Source organism: Haemaphysalis longicornis, unplaced genomic scaffold, assembly GCF_048455015.1.
Source record: "Haemaphysalis longicornis isolate Haplotype H1 unplaced genomic scaffold, Haemaphysalis longicornis Haplotype H1 scaffold_6, whole genome shotgun sequence".
Classification (NCBI taxonomy): Eukaryota; Metazoa; Arthropoda; class Arachnida; order Ixodida; family Ixodidae; genus Haemaphysalis; species Haemaphysalis longicornis.
The window spans coordinates 174,672,186-174,694,066 of NW_027526407.1; the positions used below are offsets into that span (position 1 = coordinate 174,672,186).

The window sequence follows — 21,881 nt, forward strand, 5'->3', positions numbered from 1 at the left end:
AGGGTTTGCGAATTCTTTTTCTTGACAAATTTTAAGAGGAAGATTGAAGGGCTGAGATTTTACTTTCTTGTAAAGGTTGTCTCGTTTACGAATGCTGTGTAGAAGACTATTCGTTATCAATGGGTTCCTGGAGGCAGAGTATGCCTTACGGACGGGAGTCAATGACATGAATAGAATAATTGATTCTACTATTTTTAAGAGAATAAGTTAAATGCCGTTTCTGGGCAATGTTCCTCTAACTCGGGCCTCCAGTCACAAAGTCATATGATTTCGGTAAATTTCCTGGAGTCAAACAAGTGTCTTGCTAAGGTCAGAGGTTTGGATTGTGTAGGACGTTCGAGCACTAAAATGATTGTCTGTGATATTCAAGTCGACAATTTCAGGAACTTGAGGCGAAACTAAGTTAGATAAGATGGGGTCAATAAGCGTGTGCGGACCATGTGGCACGCACCGAGGAGCTGGTTTTTTTTAAAGATTCTAAACCATTACCAACGAAGCATTCAGAGTACTCTGAGCATGCGCCATCTCTTACGTCAGTGAAGTCAATCTTTGTGTCACCTACAGTAATGATATTTTTGATTGCTAGATTTACTTTGTTTAAGATTTGTCCGAGTCCTTTGCTGATGTCAGTGCAACAGGCCGAAGGTGAGCGGTAGATGGATGCTATGATAGTACTTCTTGCGAGCGGATAGGCAACGCTTTCGAATTTCATCCAGACCGATTATATTTTCCCTGTGATGTCATTGCGACGTTTGTAAGATAATGAGTTTGAAATTAACATACCTGAACCGCCAAGTTCTCTGGTACGAAATTGCTGTTGATAAGAGCTTTCCTAGATTTTTTGAACCTTTTAGTGTAGCTCCTTTGTTACCCTGGATGGTGGTTACTTCTTGAAGAGGCAGCACTCCATTCCGGCATGGGTAAAGCACAGAGGACCACAAAAAAAGAGCGAGAGAGCGAGAAAATTTTACAGCGGAGGACATTGCCGTGCACTCCTACATTGATGTTAGGCGAGGGTTTGTTGGCTTCGCTTCTATACGCGCGGTTCTGAAGAAATGAGCCGACACGTTGGTTTACTAATGTGATTCACTAACGTTCGCGTTGTAACAGTAATGCACTGCCATGCTGATGTGTGTAGGTACGAAACAATGGCTAGTTTAAAGCTCAGCTGGCCAAGGAGAATCTGGCGAAGACAAGCTGTCCTTCGCATCTGACGCTCAGCTGGCTATTTTGGAGGTCACTTCGCGCAGCTCTGTCCAAAATCACCCGCCGTGATGCAAGTTGCTTGAACGTATGAATACTATTTGTTTACAGTTCAGTTTTCGCTGGGTTTTTAACATATAATGCTACGAGCTAGCGGATTTGCTCTTCAAACCTTCGGAACAGCAACGAAATATCACGAGGATGGCCTTGAAGGGGCCACCTTGACGCGGAAATTATCTTTTAAATTTTGCTTGCGTACGACTCAGGGGGTGCGATTCAAAAGGTGAGAGGAGAGATAAGTAGAATTGAGAAAGCGGATTGGTTTGGGAGTATGTAAGTTAAGACATAGAGGGGGAAGGAAGGTTGTATAGTTTGAGCCGTGAAGTCGGTAGGAGGGAAGTCAGCCCAGGATTGATATTCCGGGACATTTTGGAGAGACTTTCTGAGATCACGCCCTGGGAGCTATTGACGCTACGGTGGGGCGTGACTCGAATGTCCAGATCGGGGATGCGGGTTTCAGCAAGGAAATTTTCGGACTGATCCTGTCTACTGACCTGGAGAAGAATTTCACCAGTTGGATGTTTTTTCGCCTTATACTACTCTCCGACAATACCTTCAAGCAACTTTGAAACAAGGAATACCGAATGTGAAGCGAGAGGTTTTGATTGGTCTACCGATTCCACCACCATGAAGCGAGGGTAGTTGTTTGGTTTCGGAGGACTCAAGTCAGGAAGTGGTGGGAAAGAAACTTCGGTGCGGCCCCTTTTCGGGGGCCGATCACGTTGGGTTGGGGTTTAGATAATAACATATAGCATAATATAAAAGCAGGGGGATGGGGATACTTTCTTTGTCACCCTCACCCTGATAGCTTGAGGGATCCTGGAGCTCCCTGCCTGGTAAACAGACAGGGGCCCATCCGCCGGAGCTTAACCTGGGCTCCCACGGCCACCGTGCGTGGTTTCTACCTTTCATCATTCAACACATCGCCACGGTTGGTTTCAGTTACGTTTGGGGCCTGTTTGGTGACGGTATCGCTTATGTTTGGTGTCGTATTGCCAATGCCGTCACCAAGATTGCTCAAGGTGCCCCTTGCGGGGAAGTTAGCGATATCAACAAAACTCACATCAATATCTGAATTGTATTGAGAAAAATTTATATACAAAAAAATCACCGATTCTCACTCTCTCAATGGTATAAGCTGAATGTTAAGAAATATTGAGATCCTATGCAATTAATCTCCATGTACACATGAATTTTGAAGCCGTTAGAACAAGCAGTTTGGAAAGGCATTATCAGCGGTTAGGGTTTTCCGGCTCGTCAGGCGTGTCATTTTTAAATAAACTTTCGCTCTTTTACCGGCATCGGAGGGCGAAGTTCTTAACATTGGTTTTGTACATCAGGAGTAACATTTATTAGCAAGAACCACTTCAATAAATGAATCGGTGAAGCATCTATTGGGGGATGTTTAAAAACACCCATTTTGTTCGAACAATCCTACTCGCTCAAATAGCGTTGCTTGGGGTAAATACCAAAACTCACTTTTTAGATATTCTAAGGGCCACGTATGTCACCAAAAAGCGTTTCGATATATGAAACGGTGAGCAAGATAATCACTACATTACAAAAACACAATTTCCTTTTTTTAAGTGGTTGCAAGCCCAATTTGGAAAAAACGACCTTAGTTGGAGCCTACGCCATAACACAAATGTACTCCGAAAATTTAAATTCTCTAGATCGAGCACATTTAGCTGGGGGTGGATGACTCAGTGAGTGACTGTGTAGGTACGTCATCTGGTCGGACATTTCTCTAGAAGTAAATCCTGCTACTCGATTGTATTTTTGGTGTTGGTTGCCTACAATTTTTAAATAGCAAACACAGGGTCTTCTAACAAAGAAAACGTTTTTCAGTTTGCACCTGGCAATAATGTTTCTGCAATTATTGCCGGGCCCCTCGGCACCGCACTCTATACAGGCCTGACTGTACGAGCGTTTGTTTGGATTGGAGATAGTATGTGAGTACTTAAAACGGTGTTCTCTTCATATTTTATTTATTGTATTTTTAATATACTGACGACTTTCCTATTCTAAGTAAAAGTGGTGCATGCTATTTACAATAAATTTAAATCCAACAACGTTCCACCCACAAACGTAAAAAGTTAAGAACGAGTCAAAACATTTTCACATCGAAGGGACGTGCACAATTAATACTAACCGGTAAACTTGAAAAATCACAAATTCTATATAGGCCGACATATCTGTTATGTAGAATTTTGGATGAAACAATTTTTTTACGTTTTTTCTACGTCATAGGTATAATACTTACAAACTCCATTTCCACATTAGCATCACAAAAGGCTCTCTTGATAGTAAGTTAACTGTGATTGATGGCAGATTGTTTCCTAGTGCGATGTATGACAGAAAAAGTTTCGAACGTTTTTGTGGCTCTTGGTGTTGGTATTGTCTTTTCTTGTTGTTAGTTCTTGTGAAAGGGGGTAAAAATGAGCAAAAATAATATGTCCTGGCTATTTGACAATTAACGTGAAATAAATATTAGAATAATGTACATAATAAATTGCTTTACCTCGACGACGGAATTTCATGTAGGCTCTTTTGAGAAAATCAAAACGCTAAACCTTGTAGTCGATCAATTTTGATAACGACAAATTTTGAAGCCGTGGAGGCGGATTTGCGAAAATAAATGCCCTCCGGTTGGTTAACAGACTCTTCTAAAATATAACGATTGAGAATTGACACGCAAGAGTTCCGATTGTACAACCAAGTATTGTTTACGACGTAGATGTCCTAAGTGAGTGTTCAAGTAGCGATCTTAGGACAGTTAGAGGTAAGGTAAGGCTTAATCTCAAACGAGCGCAAAGTAAACTCGTGAAAAGTAATAAACTCGTCCCGAAGTCAGTCTGAATCAGGGCGGAGGAGTTTCACACAATTCTTCAAAACAAATTTGCGCTTCTAAACCAGGACAACGTGGATAATGTAGAAAGTGCAAATGACAACGTAACAACGGCAATCAAAGAATTTGCAGCAGCAGTGAGAGAAGCAGCATGCAGGAAAAAATATGAGAAAACGAATTAGGAAAAATATAGAACTAATTGCGAAAGAAGAAAGCGTCAAGTACTGTGGATCAGGTTGAGTTATCAGAGATATCTCAATTGATTAACGGAAGTAAAACAAACGATATTCGCACATAAACATGGCAGTGGTCGAGAAAGCGCTGCAAATAGACGGTATTGCGGAAGCAGCTAATGGGACGCTCGCCTTTGACAGATGTACGCACTCAGAGACTAGCAGGGTAACATTACGCACAACATGAACGAGATAATACCGTTAGCAGAACTCTCCCATACCAGATTGTATGCAAGCGGCATTATACCAGTGGAAAATACTAAGAGCACCAGCTTTCCGTTCGCTGTCATTTCACTTACTAAAGAGGTTGCCATGCTTTATACCAATCCACGACATTAGCGTAACCTTATCCGGACTTCAGGGGTTCGATTCGCGCTTCTAATTACACTTGATGTTTTCAAAACTTTGACTTCTTTATTCCTGTATTACAAGCAAATGACAATTACATTACTGTGCGCTGCAAAGCACCTTCATGTAGCCGAGTAGCACTGCCAATGAAGACTGCCTCTTTGATGTATATATAGGGTGATTTTAAATAAGATCGAACGAAGTCTGGCTGGTCGACGTCTTCAATTTGCTGAAAATATTTGTATATGTTTCTCTTATTATGCAAATGGGGAGATTCAGCAATATATTTCTGGGCAAACAGTTTGTCGAACTGTAAACACGTTTCGAAGGCGACAAAGTGGATCCTTGTTGGTACTTGCAATTCCGCATCGGCCAAATTTTGGGACATCTAGCTAAGAAAATATTTATGCGGGGCTAATCGCAAATTGTATGCGCAATTTTTATTTAATGTATATTAATTGAAAAAAACTTTGTTGCTATCAAGGATGCACACTCTTCGCCATACAATGACAAATTCGGCTCAGAGCGCAGTTGTGCTCCAAATGTGAGCCTAAATAATAACAAAGATAAAAATATTAGCAGCTTCAGATTTTATTCACGCGTCACCTTGAGTGAGGTACTTACAGTTCTTAATATAAACACCGCATATTAAAATTCTATACTGTATAATTAGGATACAACGGGCACGCAGGTTTGAAGAAAAATCTGACAAATGTATGTCAAGAGCTTATACAAAAAACGCTTTTCCTCGTCTTTTTTTCAAATTCTCCCTAAGTGTAGGGCTTTCTATCTAGTTGCATTATGATGGCAAATGTTGCATCAAATTCGTCCAAAAGGGCATACTGTGCTACATCCGAGCTCTATCCCGCCGGCTCTCCACGACGTACTGCAGTGATAGCGACTTCCCCCAGGTTTGCAACGAATATTTGTTTTGTACACGGCCCATGAGCCCTTTACGGATACAATATGTAAAACATTGCTATTTGAATGTCCATGTAGGCACCGTAACAACAAATCTGATCCAGTTATAAGTCTACGGCTTGGGGGGAAAATGACAAAACTCGTCGGTTCAACCCCATGATTACAAAAAGCGCGTTGTCACGTTTTCTGACATTATCCAAACATGTTAAATGCTACATTTTCTTTGGTTTGAAGTTAAAAGACCTTGCCTCGGATTGTCATCTACCGAGTGCGCGGGACGCTTTTCATAACCTCAGTGGCCAAAACACTCACTGCACCACCATGCCTCCGGTTAGCGAGTCGCCTACACCCACCGGTGATCATGTCCCAACCTAGATTACCCACCCGTTTTTTGCAGGACCTGTAAGATGCGTCTACAAGCACCTAAGTGCTAATAACTAATGGGACCCCACACGTATGCTCGCCAACGTGGTCCTTAACCCACGCGGCACGTAAAATGCTTGATTTCGAAGCATGAAGCTATTCTTTGCTGCTAGGGCGCCTGTCAGCGAATCGCATTCAGGTTTTCGTAAAACCTGTGAATTCGCGAGCTTGGCCAAAAAGCTTCAGTTGGCTTGCGGGCTCAGCCTTCAAGTAAATCCTAGGTCGCCTACATTGGAGACGTTTTTCCCGTTGTCATTGAGTAGAGAACACCATGGGAGAGGAAGAAAAAGTGGGTCATATTATCGCAGGCATCACCGGTGATGCTGTCTACCTTTTTTGTCTGCAAAAAGAACTCCGCGGTGAACTCAGTCATCGTAGAATGTGAGTATTTTGAGCAAGCGGGGTGTTCCTGAATTTCTTGCAAAGTCTCGGGGCTTCCAAATACTCCCGCAAAAGTATCCTGCACAGCACCGTCCCAAGTGTCCTAATGGCTACTTACACGATTGTGGCCCCGGATACGCCTACGCGTGTCATCTAGCTTCGTTTTCAGATAGCGCATCTGACAGCACATTGCCAAAGATATTGCTTAACCCAGCGGGCGGTGAGGCGAATTTAGGAATAGTGGTCTTAAGCCGGTTCGTTGCCTCTCTCAACCCGCCTGTAACCTATTTCCTTTACCTTGTGTCTAGACAGAACAGCTACAGACCACCTGGTTTGTTTATGATAAGCTACAGACCACCTGGTTTGCTTGTCATAAACAAACACAATCTGTTTGTTTATGACAAGCACCCGATAAAATCCCAGCTCTTGCACCTGCAGACGTGTCGGCCACTGCACTTGGTACTGTTGGAATCATTGACTCTCACCTCCCAGCAGCAACGTTTTCACGTATTGTTACACTGCTGACGTGCCCCACCATTTTCCCCTCGCACGCCACCCGGAATGCAGCTTGCTCTGCCTCCCGATTTGACAGCTCGCCTTCACCGCCGCGTCAACAGCCACGTTTGCCGCAAAGCGTGTGGCCTTTACGGCCGTCAACTTCTAGAAACTTTTCACTTGGAACCGTCAGAATGCATCGCCCAGTCGGTGATGCATTCAGTCAGACGCAGCTCTAATTTCAAAACTCGCACGCCTCGGTCAGAGTCACCAGAGTTAACACTGGGTTGGTTACTTTGGGAAGGGGCAATGTGGGAAAATATGAAACGGGCAGAGCATTTAGAAGCGGGTTGAAGCGGCAGGAAAAAAACGAGAAAGTTCAAATTGGAACGGGTTCAAATGGGTACAGGCGAGATATGGAAGGGCGAAAAGGGAAGGTCGCTTTGCGCCTGGTTGAAACACGAGGGAACAAGCGGGAAGGGTGAAATGGGAATGGGTTCTAACGGGAACCTCCCCACCGGACAGGGCAGTGTAAGGACATTGAAATCTTACTGATCACCGGGCTGTACATACCTCTATATATTTTTTGTTCCCCCCAACGCGCATCCTGTATTTCTCATAACGCCCTATGCGCCAGGGGGAGGGGGGAGCCCTATAGCGGCACCATCTCCATCGAAATGAGGAGCGCTACAATCATCATCAGCGATGCCTGACCAGTGGAGCAGTGCCACGCGACACAACAGATGGAATGCGGCTCAGCAGCTGGGCGGCCGCTGGTTCTCGCCGGACCTACAACACCTGAATAAATGTGGGAAGCCGCATCCGCTTCACGCCTGCTTACTACATGGGCAACGATTTGTAGGGAAACCCTCCTTAGAAGACTGCTGTCTAGAATGCAGTGTTGTTTCGTTCATGTACTTTGTTAAGTTTCTGTACCAGTAACTATATGTCATTCTTTTTTCATCCTACAGCCAAGACCACTTGTTCTTCTCCGCGGGATCGCCTATCCTTCTCCACGCACAGACAACCGCATTAGAAAAGGTTTTTATGGCTTCAGAGTTGTCTGAGAGTATTGAGCCGACTGTATGGCCGAAACCGAAATTTTCTGCTTCCCCACGAGCGAAAACACAAGAATGGGCTCAATCTGAAGCTTTTTCAGTACGAAAAATAGTTAGTTCTTTTTATTACCAATGAATGGCAAAAGCGTTCGTTAAGCCCGTTCTACATGGAGCAAATTTCGCCTGCGAATCCGCTGGAACGAACATTCGCACTTGCGAAGTTCGCAATGCCTGGAATTGTTGTCAACATGGGGCCTGCGAACGCCGCGATTTTCGCATTTCAGATGTGCCTTGTTTGCAGGCTGAATTAGGTTTCCCACCAGCAAAGGTTGTTGTGATTTTAACGAGGGTGGTTTTATTTTACTTTCTTGGCAAGTTGTTTCTGCCTGGTTTGCAGTAATAATAAGTTTATTTGTGGTTTTATATAAGAATCGCCAATTCTTTATCAATATACGCACACACAGCAGAGACGACAAACGTTTTGGTGTGTCCGCGCTTTTGTCGCGCTGAGACAAGCAACGCCAGCTGGTTTCCAAGCGTGCAAGTGGTGCCGAGCTGTGCTCCTATTGGCCGCAGGTCCGGCCCCTCTACGCCGCACAAGCCGCACGAGCGGCGTTTGCGCGACCGCTTCAAATGTTTGCTCCGTGGTTTGGCACTTTGCCGCCGCAACGAAAAAAAGTAGTTTCGCCGCACGAGCGCCGCCGCATCAGCGAATTCGCTGGCGAAATCGCTTCATATAGTACGGGCTTTAGACGATGCTTTAAAGACGGAGAATTACGCTCCCCCTGATTTTATTCAGCTGACACTTGCACAAAAGAATTGTGACTACTTTTTCAATTGATGCACAATGTTTCACTTCTATATACACCGTTTGTGGTAGCAATTTTCTGGCTTTAACTCTGTTAGGGGTTGTGCACGTTGTTGTAATTAAATACGCGACACCTCACTTTTTATTGCAGTGGATTTTTGCAAATGGCTTTATATACTGGTACCATAAATACGGACTATTCCTCTATTGGCATTAATGTTAAAGGAACGAGAGGGAGTGTCTTCGGACTACCCCCTATATCCAACGCAGGGGCTTCTAACTTCACTATTCAGTCACCAGGATGTTTCACAGTGGCCTTACGTTTACAATTTCCTTCAGAAATACAAGTAAGTTTATTTTTGTCATTGTGCTTATTTAAAAGTTTTGATCAGCTGTCCTTAAACCCCGAGAAGAGGATATTTATAATTAGGCCTACATGAATGTCAAGCCACTCAATATGAGAAAATTGCTGGATAGGCTGTGCAATAATTGAATACATTTCAGTTCATTTCGCCAGACAGTAGTGACTGGAATAAGAAAATATAAAACAATCACAGAAAATAGCGAACCTGGTAAGGACCTGCATTTCGCCAGTTACGCAGAATTCGCAGGAGGTCCAAATGTTGTCGTTGTAATAACGTAAACGAAGATAATTGACAATACTTGTTTCTGAGATAGTTGCTACATACATGAAGAAAGAATAAAACGTGCCGCAAACTAGACGCGGACGAAGAAGGCAAGATAAGACAGATGCATGTGCCAAATATGTCTTACTTTGTCTTCTTCGTCTACGCCTAGTTGTGAAGGCCACGTTTTCTTCTGTCTTGAAGACATTTGGTGGGACGAAATTTTAAAGAACTTAAAAATAGGGAAAATGCAAAAACTACGGGAAATGTCAAAACGTATAGCGCATGACATTTGAACAATAAAAAAAATTTCCGAAAACTTCCTCCTGGAATCGTTTTATCACCGTACTTGGAGATAACTGCTCGAAAAAAGAGTTTAAAACCAAGAAATTTGGCAGGAAGATGCTCACACTCCAAACAGGCGGGATAATAATTCTACGCATTATACCTAATTCTGTGAATTTCGGCAGAATTTTTAAATTCAAAATACAGGTGCCTCTTTACGAATTTTCTAGCTGAGTCATCGTTTTCTCGAATACAAAAATTACGTGAAAAAATTGGATTCTGCTGTTTACTCTTGTGAAAATTTTATTTTGTTTACTTTTTTCTTGCTTCATTTCTGCCGTTGTTTTGAAATGTGGGGCGTTATGAAGTCCTGGCTAGGGCGGTACTTGGCACAAAATGTTAACCAACAAAACAAGCCCATCATCAACCTGGCTTGTGTATTGGCCGATAGTTTCATTATTGAGAAAAACATTCCTGCCTGGGCCAGCAGAGTAACAATGCTCCTTTCCTGGACTAGCATATGTGACAACGTAGTTTCGCTTTTTTTAGAGCAAAACTACCAAATTTTTTAGGGCTGGAGCTAACTTTTGTGTGAAAAAAATTTGAAAAATTGTTTCCTTCTTCGTGGAGGTTGAAATATTGGAAAATCAGGAATTCTAAAATACTCTGCTTTTTCCATATTTATAGAAAGTTGTTTCGACAGATCTCAGAAGGTGCACTTCAAGAGCGAGGAATGTTTTTTGACTACACTATGCTTCTATTGCCTTCATCTGTAAATATTTTCGTGCATCAATATCTTCCCTCAAGTGAGAACTTACGTGTTCATACTAATTCGCTGTGAAACATCACTTCAATTACTAACAATTTCATATATCAACACTTTTTGCAGGTTATATCTGGAGAAAATCAAGTAATTCATCGTGCTCATCGGGATTTAAGCAGTAAGTATTTTCTGTGCTCACTAAGAATCTAGGAATAGTACGTGTTTATGCACCTTGTTTTCTGGGATTTCACACTAAGATATTCCAACCACGTAACCCATTGAAACAAATTTGAAGAAAAGGTTGGGTCATATTACGTCATACTCAGTGGTACACCAGTTAAATTGAAAATTTTTCAATGCGGGCTTCAGCTCGACTGGAGAAAGATGAAAATCTCTGCTGCCAAGCCCGCACAGGAGACCAACTGCTGCAGATCGCCTTCAGTAGATACACGCCTTATTATAATTGACCGGGGAGGTTCTTAGCCGTCAGAGCACCATGTGCACGTACAAGGTACGCGTGTTAAAGAGCATACGGCCGATAATCACAAGCCTACATTTCCCGCTTTAATACAATAAAATTTTGTTACAATTTCAACTAAGGATGTTCCGAATGCGTTCTTGTGTTCTACCTATCCGGAGGGACACAGGGACACGCGTTTTTAGAGGCCGCAGCATGAACATAATAAAACCCCCAGCATCGTTTGGTGGTTTTATAAGTTGCTGAACACAACCCCTTTGATTTTTTATTTGACGGCTGCGCATACGAAGAGTTCATTCTAGATGTTCAGGAACCATGGGTACATTACTACTGAAATGTTCACAGGGTGAGACAAACGTCCTGTGAAATCACGCCCCTCCATGTTTCATATGCAGCCCGGATGCTGTAAGAACTAGTATGCCTCTTCCAGTAGTGTCCCTGAAAAAAGTGCGTTGCAATCGAGAATTTCTTCACATGTTCTTTGGTCATTGGAACAATATATTTGTTTCTAAGCTTTGCGAAAAAAAGAACCCAGCCCTCGCACAATGCTGTCGATGCATCACAACACGCTTGTGCTACTTAGTTACGGGCAGGCGTGCGCGTTGCTGTTCTTCTAATCCGTCTTAGGCGAAGAGAACGCGGATAAGATTGAAAGGAAGAACAGCCGCGAAACTATAGATTGCAAGATTTATTTGTTTTTTAATGCATCTTTTTTCTTTTAAAATAAGAGTCTCGGTATGCTTGGTAAAGGTGTTCTTTACTATATGCCGGTGGCGTGTTGAATTCCCATGTAAATTTTGTCTTAGGACATTGCTAAATGATGTACACGGTGCCTATTAGTAAAAAATTCCTGAGTTGCCAAAAAGGTTTCGGGATATTTCGCATTTCCTTCGTGCCTAAAAGGCAGTTACCCAACCTTTAATTATAACGGGCTTATGTTACATGTCCACAGGTCGATGCAGCAGCCAATGCCATTTTACGGACCCTAATCGAGATGAGCCCACCTTAACCCAGCATTACCTAAGATAATTGATTTGAATCTACCATAATCTGCAATATTTTATTTCATAGTATCCCAAGCGACACAATTAACGATATCTATCCTACGTTTCTACAACGTACTGCGCGCTATTTGCACTTCAATGTACGTTAATTTTTGCTAATTTATCTGAAGTTTTTTTTCCAACCCTAAATGAGAATACTTATTCCTAAGGTCAATGCATTGACTATCAATCACAAATAACTGAAACCCTTATTTGTTCCTTCTTATTAACCCTAGTTTATCTATTGCTACAATTGTCCCACTCTATATATTTTTGCTCCGAATCACTAATGAATAATTAAGTTCATGTCATCATTTCTTTTCTCTTACACATAACTTGCAGGCTTTCATTCTCGGTTAGCGTTTCTTCGTTCACTCGTGTATTCTCATCATTCGTGTGGTCGTCTGGGTCGCCTGTTTCAAAATGCTTCATTGCACAGACCACCCACTTGGCATGTGTGATCTCACTGGGGGAGATATTATGTTGAGTGCCTGATAAAACAAGCCCACAGTTCGTGCTATGTGGCCTTCATCTAAAGGGCCGAGTACCGACACTGACGGATTGGGTTCGAACCCCAGCATGTGTACTTCTTATATTTTTCGTTGCCAATTTTTTTTGTAAATATAATTTTCCTTTCTAAATTAAAATATAAGCGTGGTTTTTGTTAATATAGGTGATTTGGGATGTTTAGGTCTCTTTAGGTTTAGGGCACAGCTAATAACCACGTTGAATTACATTTCTCTATCACGCGAACAGACATGTCACGTGGGTGCTCTGCGCAGCGAAGCGTTTGGACATAGGCGTCAGGTTCACTCGAGGTCAACTTTTTATTCAGGATTTGATCCTATGACCTTTTCATAGGCGGCAGTCTTTCTTGGTCTTTCTCAAAGTAAAACAATTTGTGTGTGTCACGATGCCCAGCGCATTCGTGAAGTGGGAGGGCCGAAACACCATCCAGCCAAAAGACGACCACCGGCATGCTAGTGGGGACGCTGAGTGACCTCGAGCCACTGCGGTCATTGGTGTTTATTTTGGAGTGATTATAATGTTGCCCACGGAGCCTGCCGAGCGACAAATCCTATCAGCCAACCAGTGCTACTGCTGGATATCCTATCAGACCGGTGCTACTGTTGGTTCCCCTGTGCGTTAGATTCCTGAACTGGCGGCTTGGGTTGCAAACTGGGTTTCGAGACGACGACACACATGGTCGGCTGCCGGTGACACGTCACCTCTCTCCGACATGCGGATGAGCAGAAATTAGGCAAGGGCACGAGATACGATTTTCCAGGCAGAGCAGGGTGGATCGTGATGGCAGAACCTGTCAAAGACAAAAGTGTCAAACTCTGGCAAAGGCCCTGGAGAGCACCCATGGTCAGCTGCCAGCTTCTGCTTCAGCTCATGCAGGAGCGTTGCGAACAGGAGGTCAGGATGGAAGGCGTACAAAGGTGTCCGGACCATCAGGTTCAACAGGAGCTCGCAGAGGGCTCGGTAAGTGATATTGTGGGACGTGGTCTGGCACTGAAACAGTACCCGGTACACCTGCTTACGTAACTCCCCAACATCATCTTTACTGTTTATGAGCTTGTTCTTTATGGTCTGCACCACCCGCTCAGCCACACCGTTTGACACACGGCGGTATCTCCGAATCGTCGTTCGGCGGATTCCGTTCTTTGCCAGCCAAACGAGTACTCTGTGCACACTAAAGCAGGATGTTGGCCGGACACGATGTGGTACAGCAACCCCTGGGTTGCCAAGACCTGCCACATTGCCGGAAGGCCTGCGCCTGCTTATGAACTGGGGATTGGTAGGACCTGCACACACATCGAAAAGTCGTCCACCACAACGAGGAAGTAGTGGCTCTTGAATTGGCCCCGAAAATTTATATGCAGAAGGGAACATGATCTGTGTGAGAACGGCCGAAGGGTAGTTTCCATATCGCGCGAGGCCCGCTTATTTAACGGGAGAGTTCGCAGATCTACACCATGTGCGCGATGTCGTGGTTCAGGCCGAGCCAACAAATGTGGGAACGGGGTGCCCCCTTTGTCTTTGCTGCGCGCAAATTACCTGCGTGCTGCAACTGCGACACCCTGGACCAGAGCTTTTCTGGACTCAGCACCATGCAGCACCACAGCAGGAAGCCCTGCCGCAGGCTAAGCTCGGCAGCCTTGTGGCTAAATGTGAGCTGCACCAAATCATCAGCTCGGGACACGGCGTTGACCACCTGTGATAGGAGTAGGTACCGGCCGGACACCTGCGCAACCACAGATCTGGAGAGTACCGCAGGGTACCCGTGCTTCAGCAAGAATACTTCAGAATGCTTCGGTACACCAGCAGGTACCTCCGGCAGGGGTAAGCGGATCAGGACATCAGCAGGTGCCAAATCCGTTACCGGATGCTAGACAAGCTGGTACTTATATGCCACAAACATCAAGAGCCAGCGGACCAGTTGAGGTGGTGCCTGCACAATAATATCAATATCACGCTAGTTTTGCCCCACGTGAGCGTTCTGAATGGGAGAAGTGGGACTGTAAGGGGTTGTGGTCATCTCCCCAGCGACTGCACTCGCTGCCCCTTGAGGCCATCCTATTGACCGCTACTTCCGTCATCTGTGAGCCGCCCACACGTGAAATATCGCCAGCATCTTTGGCCGCAGCATCCATCGCAATGCTACCTTCACGGCGTCATCAAGCGAGGGGTTGGGAAGCTCCAGGAGTCGTGTCTGCATGGTCGAGGAGTTTTCCGAAAGCGCAGGCCCTCGATAACACTCGTAACGCAGCGACGAACAGCCCTAGCGTCATTCCTTCGCGGCGGCTCGAGTTGTTAAAGGGGAAGCCCTACACTAATGTGGACGATGCCGGGCTGATGTGCGCGTACACTGCGGTGAGCAGTTCTGTGAGTGTCTGGTCGAGTGGTGTGGCCGGCTTGTGAAGTGCGAGACTGACGACGCTGGTCCGGTAGCTGGCTAGGAAAATTCCCCGCTGATCGGCTTCGGGTGTGTCGTTCGCCAGGACCAAACACGCGCAATGTTCCTCACAGACTGACCAGGCGAACTCTTCTTCCTGTGAAGGCTTGAGCATCCCGTACAGCGGCACGGTGGAAAAACGGGGGGTGGTTGTGTCGCCACTCTCGGTAGCTTGGGTCGATGCGTGGGCTTTCTCTGCTATCGCCAGGTTCATGATTTTTTCCCCATTCGTGGGTGTTCCAGGTCGAGGGAGCCTTCAGCCGAGAGACTACGCGTCGCCTGCTAGTGGTGACCATGTCTGACCTCTAGCAGCTGCGCTCGTCGATGTTTGAGTCGGATTACACTGTTGCCCTCCTAGCCCGGTGTGCCACCAAGTCCAGCGGCTAACGAAGGTTATGGTCATGTGGAGGGCTTGCGCGACATACCAGTTACAATGCCATGCTGTCTCATGATGCAGCAATCACAATTCTTTAACACAGTTTATAAACATGGAGGAGGACACAAACCAACTAAATCTTTTGGCATTGTCCAATAATGTCCGCATTATTCAGCGCCAAGATACGTTCATGCATCTTTATTATAAAATGTCAGTACGTTACCAAGAGAACCAAGCTTTCTTTTATATATAATACACATTGGATTAGCTTGCGTAGTAGTGTAGAGAGTAGAGAGATGAGGCATGGCGAAGACGGGAAATAAAAGCACACCATAAAAATGTACTCGGGGTCTAGAAAGCAGGACAAAAGAAAAAAATTCACCCGCATTTCCCCGAAGGGGAGCATGGGGAAGTGCGAATGCACGGGTGATGCTATGAGGGGGAGTTATGTTAAACTGTGTTGGCATTCGCCCGTTAGTTGCATATAACACCCCCGCGTGATGAAGTGAGGATTCACACACCCCGTTAGTCGTTCTCTGGAAATCTTGGTGAATTAAAGTGTATGTTCGAGGAGATCACACACACACGCAAGTAAAGTGAAACGACAGTATTCTTTATTCAGCACTTGTTGGTGTTGTCGTTGTAGTTGACGGTCATTATGACCGCCTTGTGGTCACTGAAATGCACGGTCAAAAATTGTTGCAAGACCGCGCGTATCAGACAGTTCCTCGCAAAGGCCAGGTCGATGTAGCTGCCGTTGATGGTGGTGGGAGCCTCAGCGGTAGGCACGTCATGGAGTCGTTGGCGAGCGTGTATTCCATCAACCACACGCCGACCTTTCGCACGTCCACGTTAAAGTCCCCAACAACCACGACCGGGTCCGAGGGCTTTACGCGCCTGGCCACACTCTCCATCGCCGCGTCCATGTATTCGATGACGTCGTCGAGCGAGATGTTTGGCGCGATGTAGAGGGTGACGACCACGATTCCGTCGCCCGAGTACGCGTCGGTGTAGACGGCACTGTACGGCGACTCGTCCCAGACCGGCGAGGTGGACACGGCTTGCGACACGAGTTTCGCGTAGACGTGACCGACGAGGTAGACGCCGCAGTACTCGCCCCGACTTCCGCTCCTGGCGAAGCAGCAGTCGTCGATGGGAAAGTGGGAATGCACGGGTGATGCGAAAGAATTCTTCTTGGCCAATCGCCCTAAGTGGGTATGTGCTAAATAAATTAGGAACTCTTCTTGGCCAATCGCCCTAAGTGGGTATGTGGTGCGGATGGATGGGCGGCGGTGGACGCGTGATTCAGGGTCGCTTAAGAAGTGCATTCGCACTTAAAATGAAATCCATGATGTGCTCTGGTTTAAAGTGCGCGTGAACAGAATGAACACGACGAAATTTATTATAGGTCGAACAAACCTCCCAATAACTGACTGCCAGAGGAGCGACAGGGAGAGTGAAGACATCATAATTGGGCGGAAACAGAGAAATAGCTGCTACGTGGCAAGAGCAGCAGGAAACTACTCTTCACGTGACATTTACAGTGATGCGAACCGCCTCGCTGCCATTTTGCTCCATAATTTGCGTTCTAAAGCAAAATATTACATATATTTTTTGGAGATGTGTTGCGGCATCCCGTTCCTTGATACTCCAGTTACTTCAACTGCACGGTGTGTGGAACCGCATTGGTTGCACAATTATATTTAACCGCACTGCAGAAATAAACCTTGCTTGCTACACCCAAAGCAAGTTGCGAGTGACTACTGCCGACGAGCGAATACGCAAAATAGAATTGGAGCCCCTTGTGAACGTCCGGCCGGCCTATTGTACTTTTAAAAACAAATACTGTTTCTTGTGTTAATGATGATTAAAAATTTGGTGAGTCTGTCTGTATTTGTGCATGTCTCTCTGCCTGCCAGTCCAAGTCCAATTTGAAATGTACCTTTAAGGACACGTATGTTTAGCTGAAACTTTTTCAATACACAGTCTAAACATTCGCCACGTATCTGCTTCTTCCCTTTCAAATATCAACGAAAGACGATAGTCTATGGTGTTTAGTTTCCATTTACAAATCAAATGCCTCCCTTCGCTTTCCCGCTCACCTCTCATGCTGTTCCTCTCCCGTCACGCTCTTTGCAAGGTTAACACCCTGGAGGTTTTCTCCAGTCAATTTAAATTTACCGCGTTTAACTGCTCCATTTTGGATACCTCGATGCCAGCGCTGCAGTACGGCGAGAACACGCGTGAATCGAGGCACCCTACTCCAACGTTCATACAACCACACTGCTCTACTCCAAGAGCTTTCCACGCGGAACGTTGAACCTATCTAGTGTATCTTTTAGATGCAGAGCATCTCATTCACTCGCCTTGTCCCTCCGGCGTCGTCGTCGTCGGCGTTGGCCGCCCCCCCCCACCCCCAATTCTCCTCGCCGCGCCAGCTTCGCACTCCGCCGCTCACCCCCCCTCCTCTCCAATAGCAAACACTCTGTTGGGACTTCCTCGCTGCTTGCAGACGACACTGATCATCATCATTCATGCTGCTTTTCACGAGCTGTCGCATGCTCGCGTGGCTGCGCGGCTCGCGCTCTTCTTCTTCTGATTCCATTAAAAGCCTCATACTATCACGACGTGTCGCTCCCCTTCCTGAGAATCGCGCCGCAGCTGGAGGACCCAGAGGTCCAACACATGGTGCCGAGAACCCGGGACTTCTAGCCGACGCCAAGCACATCGACGCACGGACCGCGAAAGCAGAGGAAACGACGCGGCGCCTGCGATCTTGGCGAGCGTTCCCAGCTGCGTGCGACAAAATGGAGCGGCAACTTCGACGACGCCTCAGACTACGGGCGCAACTGGATGGCCTTCTAGCGGAAGCGGAAGGCCACTTAAGAGGAAATCTAGAGGTGACACCATCTGCAGTAAGTGTACTGCTCGACCGAATCAGCGCATTTTATGCACAGATTGAGAAAGTGGATGACGCGATTTTTGAGGAGACACCAGACGACTTGCTAGAAAGTGAGACGTTAGACGCCGGAAAGTACCGCGACAAGGTTGTCACCTTGACGGCTAGTCTGCGTCTCAAGATTCAGGAATGCCGGTCTTCGACGCTACGCCCGGCGACCATTCATTCACAAACACAGGGCAAGTGCACATCCTCACAAACAGACCATCCACTACAGGACTTGTACGCATGGAAATTACCTCGGGTACCCTTTGGAGATAGTTCGAGTCCTGTCATTTTAACGGCTACTTTGAACCACCAGCTTCAATCCGTGGAAAAGTGGCACACAACGACAGCCCCACTACCACAAGACTCCACTGTGAACTATCCCCTCGTGGAAGCGGAGTCCAAGTGTATGAACTATCCCCTCGTTGAAGCGGAGTCCACTACTGAAGAAGCCATCGAGATGCTCAATAATGAGATGATCTTCCGAGGAGCTTCAATGACTACATGTATATTGGCCAGCAACGACCCTGTTGTATCTAACGCCTCAGAAGAAGTACTGGCTTCACCGGAAAAATCAATTTGGTCGCCTTCTGGAACCTCAAAAGCGGTAGGACTTCATTGCAACAAAGAGTCGGACATCTTTCCCTTCACGCCCCAGATAATCCAGTACTACCGGGAAAAGGCCTCAAAGGATACAGGACACCTTCTTCAGCCAACGTCTGTAAAGCAGACCGAGTCAAAAGGACACGAGCGCCTAAACAAGGCACGAGCCAGAAGACGCCATTCCGAGCCAAAAGTGAGGCATCAAGCGAAAATTGTGGCGCTGCAGACACGGAACAAAACAGAAGAACAAAACAGAACAAAAACAGGAGCGCCAAGACGTCCGCGGAGGAAAGCACAGAGAAAAGGCAGCAAAAGCACGCCCTCCCCGAAGGTCCGACACCTGCAAGAGAAGTTTTCCGTTTGCAGCAACTTTCCCTTGTTTAGGTTTAGAAAACATTCCTGCTCCTACCTTCATGAATCGACTCTGGCTTGCAAAACACTGTGGACAAATTGCAAGAAGCGACAGGTTAGGCAGTGCAAACACCGATGGCGGAAAAAGCGCTCTCTTGACGGCGGACGACTGATGCACGGGAATCTCAAATCCAGCCAAGAAAAAGACACTTATGGAAGGACAGAGTCATTCTACTCGGCGAACAACGTCATAGAAAACTGTGGACCTTGACGCAGCGATTACAAGAGTCGATCGATCGATGGGACGAAGTATCAGGACTTGCTCTCTAAGCTTGCCCAGCAGCACTTCAGTCCAGCATGCCGTACTCCACCCTTCGGAAGCCATGGACCTAGCGTCATCTGTCGGCGGGGGAGACTGTTGGGACTTCCTCGCTGCTTGCAGACGACACTGATCATCATCATTCATGCTGCTTTTCACGAGCTGTCGCATGCTCGCGTGGCTGCGCCGGCTCGCGCTCTTCTTCTTCTGATTCCATTAAAAGCCCCATACTATCACGACGTGTCGCTCCCCTTCCTGAGCATCGCGCCGCAGCTGGAGGACCCAGAGGTCCAACACACTCTCTCGCGAGGAGCATTGGATTGGATTCGATTGGATTGGCTTGGATTAGATTGGCTTGGCTTGGCTTGGCTTGGATTGGATTGGATTGGATTGGCTTGGTTTGGCTTGTATTGGCTCTGATTGGATTAGAATTGGATTAGATTGGATTTAAGTGGATTGTGTTGGATTGTATTGCGTCAGCCGCGGCACGTTGCGTCATAGCCGCGGCCGACGCGCTGGGGCCGGCGCATGTGCAGTACTCTATCTTCCGCGGTTTCCTCTCTTTCGGGCGCTGCGCATAAAACCGGTGTGCCGTTCTCCGGCGAAGCAACATCCACGCTTGCATCAAACACCTAGAGTCTACGCCGCTTTACATGTACGCCAACGTCGTCATCGACTTACGCAGTCCCCTCAAAGTTATCCGCGCTATAAAACGCGGTCCCTTCGCCGCTCCGCCTATGCGTCACATCTACACAGGGGTTCCCGCGAGGGGAGGTGGGAGTTTTTTTGTTACTGTTGCGTTTTGATTTTTTAAATGCCGCCAGGTAGCCCCAGAAACAGCAGACGACCGTTTTCTGCAGTTGCTGTAGTATTTCATTTTCTATCGCGAAAACCAAGTATCCAATAATTTTTCATAAAGAAACACTGCAAATATCACTTCTGCATTGGTTTTCTGCCTTATAGTTGCGTAATGTCTTGGTTTTGTTCAACAATGCTTACAAGTATCAACATTCACACCGGAATTGGATATTTAAGTTTCGCTGTGGGTATATAAACCCGTTGGGCAGCTTCTGCTTCACTTCTGGAGGCTGGCTGATTCGAGACAGACATATATACAGACAGACAGACAAAAACTTTTCCCGTTCAAGTAGTTTAATGGAGACTATCACCTTTAAAACATGTTAAATATAGCTCAACATTTATCAACAAAAGAACTCATTAGGCCGATCTCAGTCAAAACATCAATACATACCTCATACGTGCAGTGTTCTTTTATATGGGAATAGATATTCGCTCAAACGTTGCGAAGGAAAATGTAAAAATTTTCTTGAAAGCTATGTTTAGATAACACATTACCGAAAATGCATGTGCCTAAACGTCCAACCAGGGGTGAAGAGCCAAGTTCAACAGTCCTAGCTGATGGTGCTCGCAGTGCGAATGTAGAAAAATTGAACTCTGAAAACCTTGAATAGGCGGACGAAACACGAGGGGAACCGCTTGCGAGATGAGCGGGTAGGACAGGATGTGCAGTTGCTTATCAGGGGCGACAGACCACTATCGCCTTTCGTCCACGTTTTTTTTTTAACATTTTTTCGAACGCTCGGTTCAAGCTAAAGGGTACCTGATGATAATCTCTTTCAGGAACTGATTGGAACTACCGCTTCTCTCTTAATAAGTCAGTTCGGCTTCTTTCTCTGCACTTAAGCGACGAACAGAAAAAAGGCTCATATAAGGTAATCTTGGTAAGTCTCTATTATAGAAAGCTCAATGGCATCAGGTCTATATGGCGATTTAATAACAAAACCTAAATTAGAGTAGTTGCTTTTTTATGCTCACAAAAGTATTTTAAAGTATAGAATAAATATTGATGATAAGAAAACATTTATGGCATATTAGAGTTGATGGGTAAGTCAAACTGGAAAAATAGGGTAGAAAGTTGTCAGATATAGATATTCTTTGTCAGCCTCCGGAAAAGACAGCTTCCCTCCAGTTTACATAAGAGTAATCTGTTGTCTCTGTACGTGAATCCGGGGTAGCTCACAGACATAAAAGTGTAAGAGCATGAGAGTGTGTAATCTATACAAAACCATTTAAACACCCGGGGGAACATATAATTTGCTCATTCCATGAAGATTGTGCTAGCCTTGGTAGATGTTTGACCACCACTAAAATACATAAAACAAAAAGGGCAGATGCATGGGTGGGAGCTGCGGATTAAAAATATACTTAGCCCTAAACAATACTACGAAAGCTATTCAGCATGCAGACCTCTACTGCATAAAATTGTCATGCACAGGGTTGCTCAAATTACTGCCTGGGCATTTACGTCGGCCACCTTGGTTTGAAGGTGAAT

General features: G+C 45.7%; 1 long non-coding RNA gene across 1 annotated transcript; it reads left to right on the forward strand.

Annotated features, from left to right (window-relative positions):
* Positions 1 to 3,108: 3,108 nt before the first annotated feature.
* LOC144142075 (uncharacterized) lies at positions 3,109 to 21,256 on the forward strand. Its single transcript, XR_013316814.1, has 4 exons — positions 3,109 to 3,215; positions 8,930 to 9,125; positions 10,579 to 10,630; positions 21,170 to 21,256. It is a non-coding gene; the product is annotated as an uncharacterized LOC144142075 (long non-coding RNA).
* Positions 21,257 to 21,881: the final 625 nt, after the last annotated feature.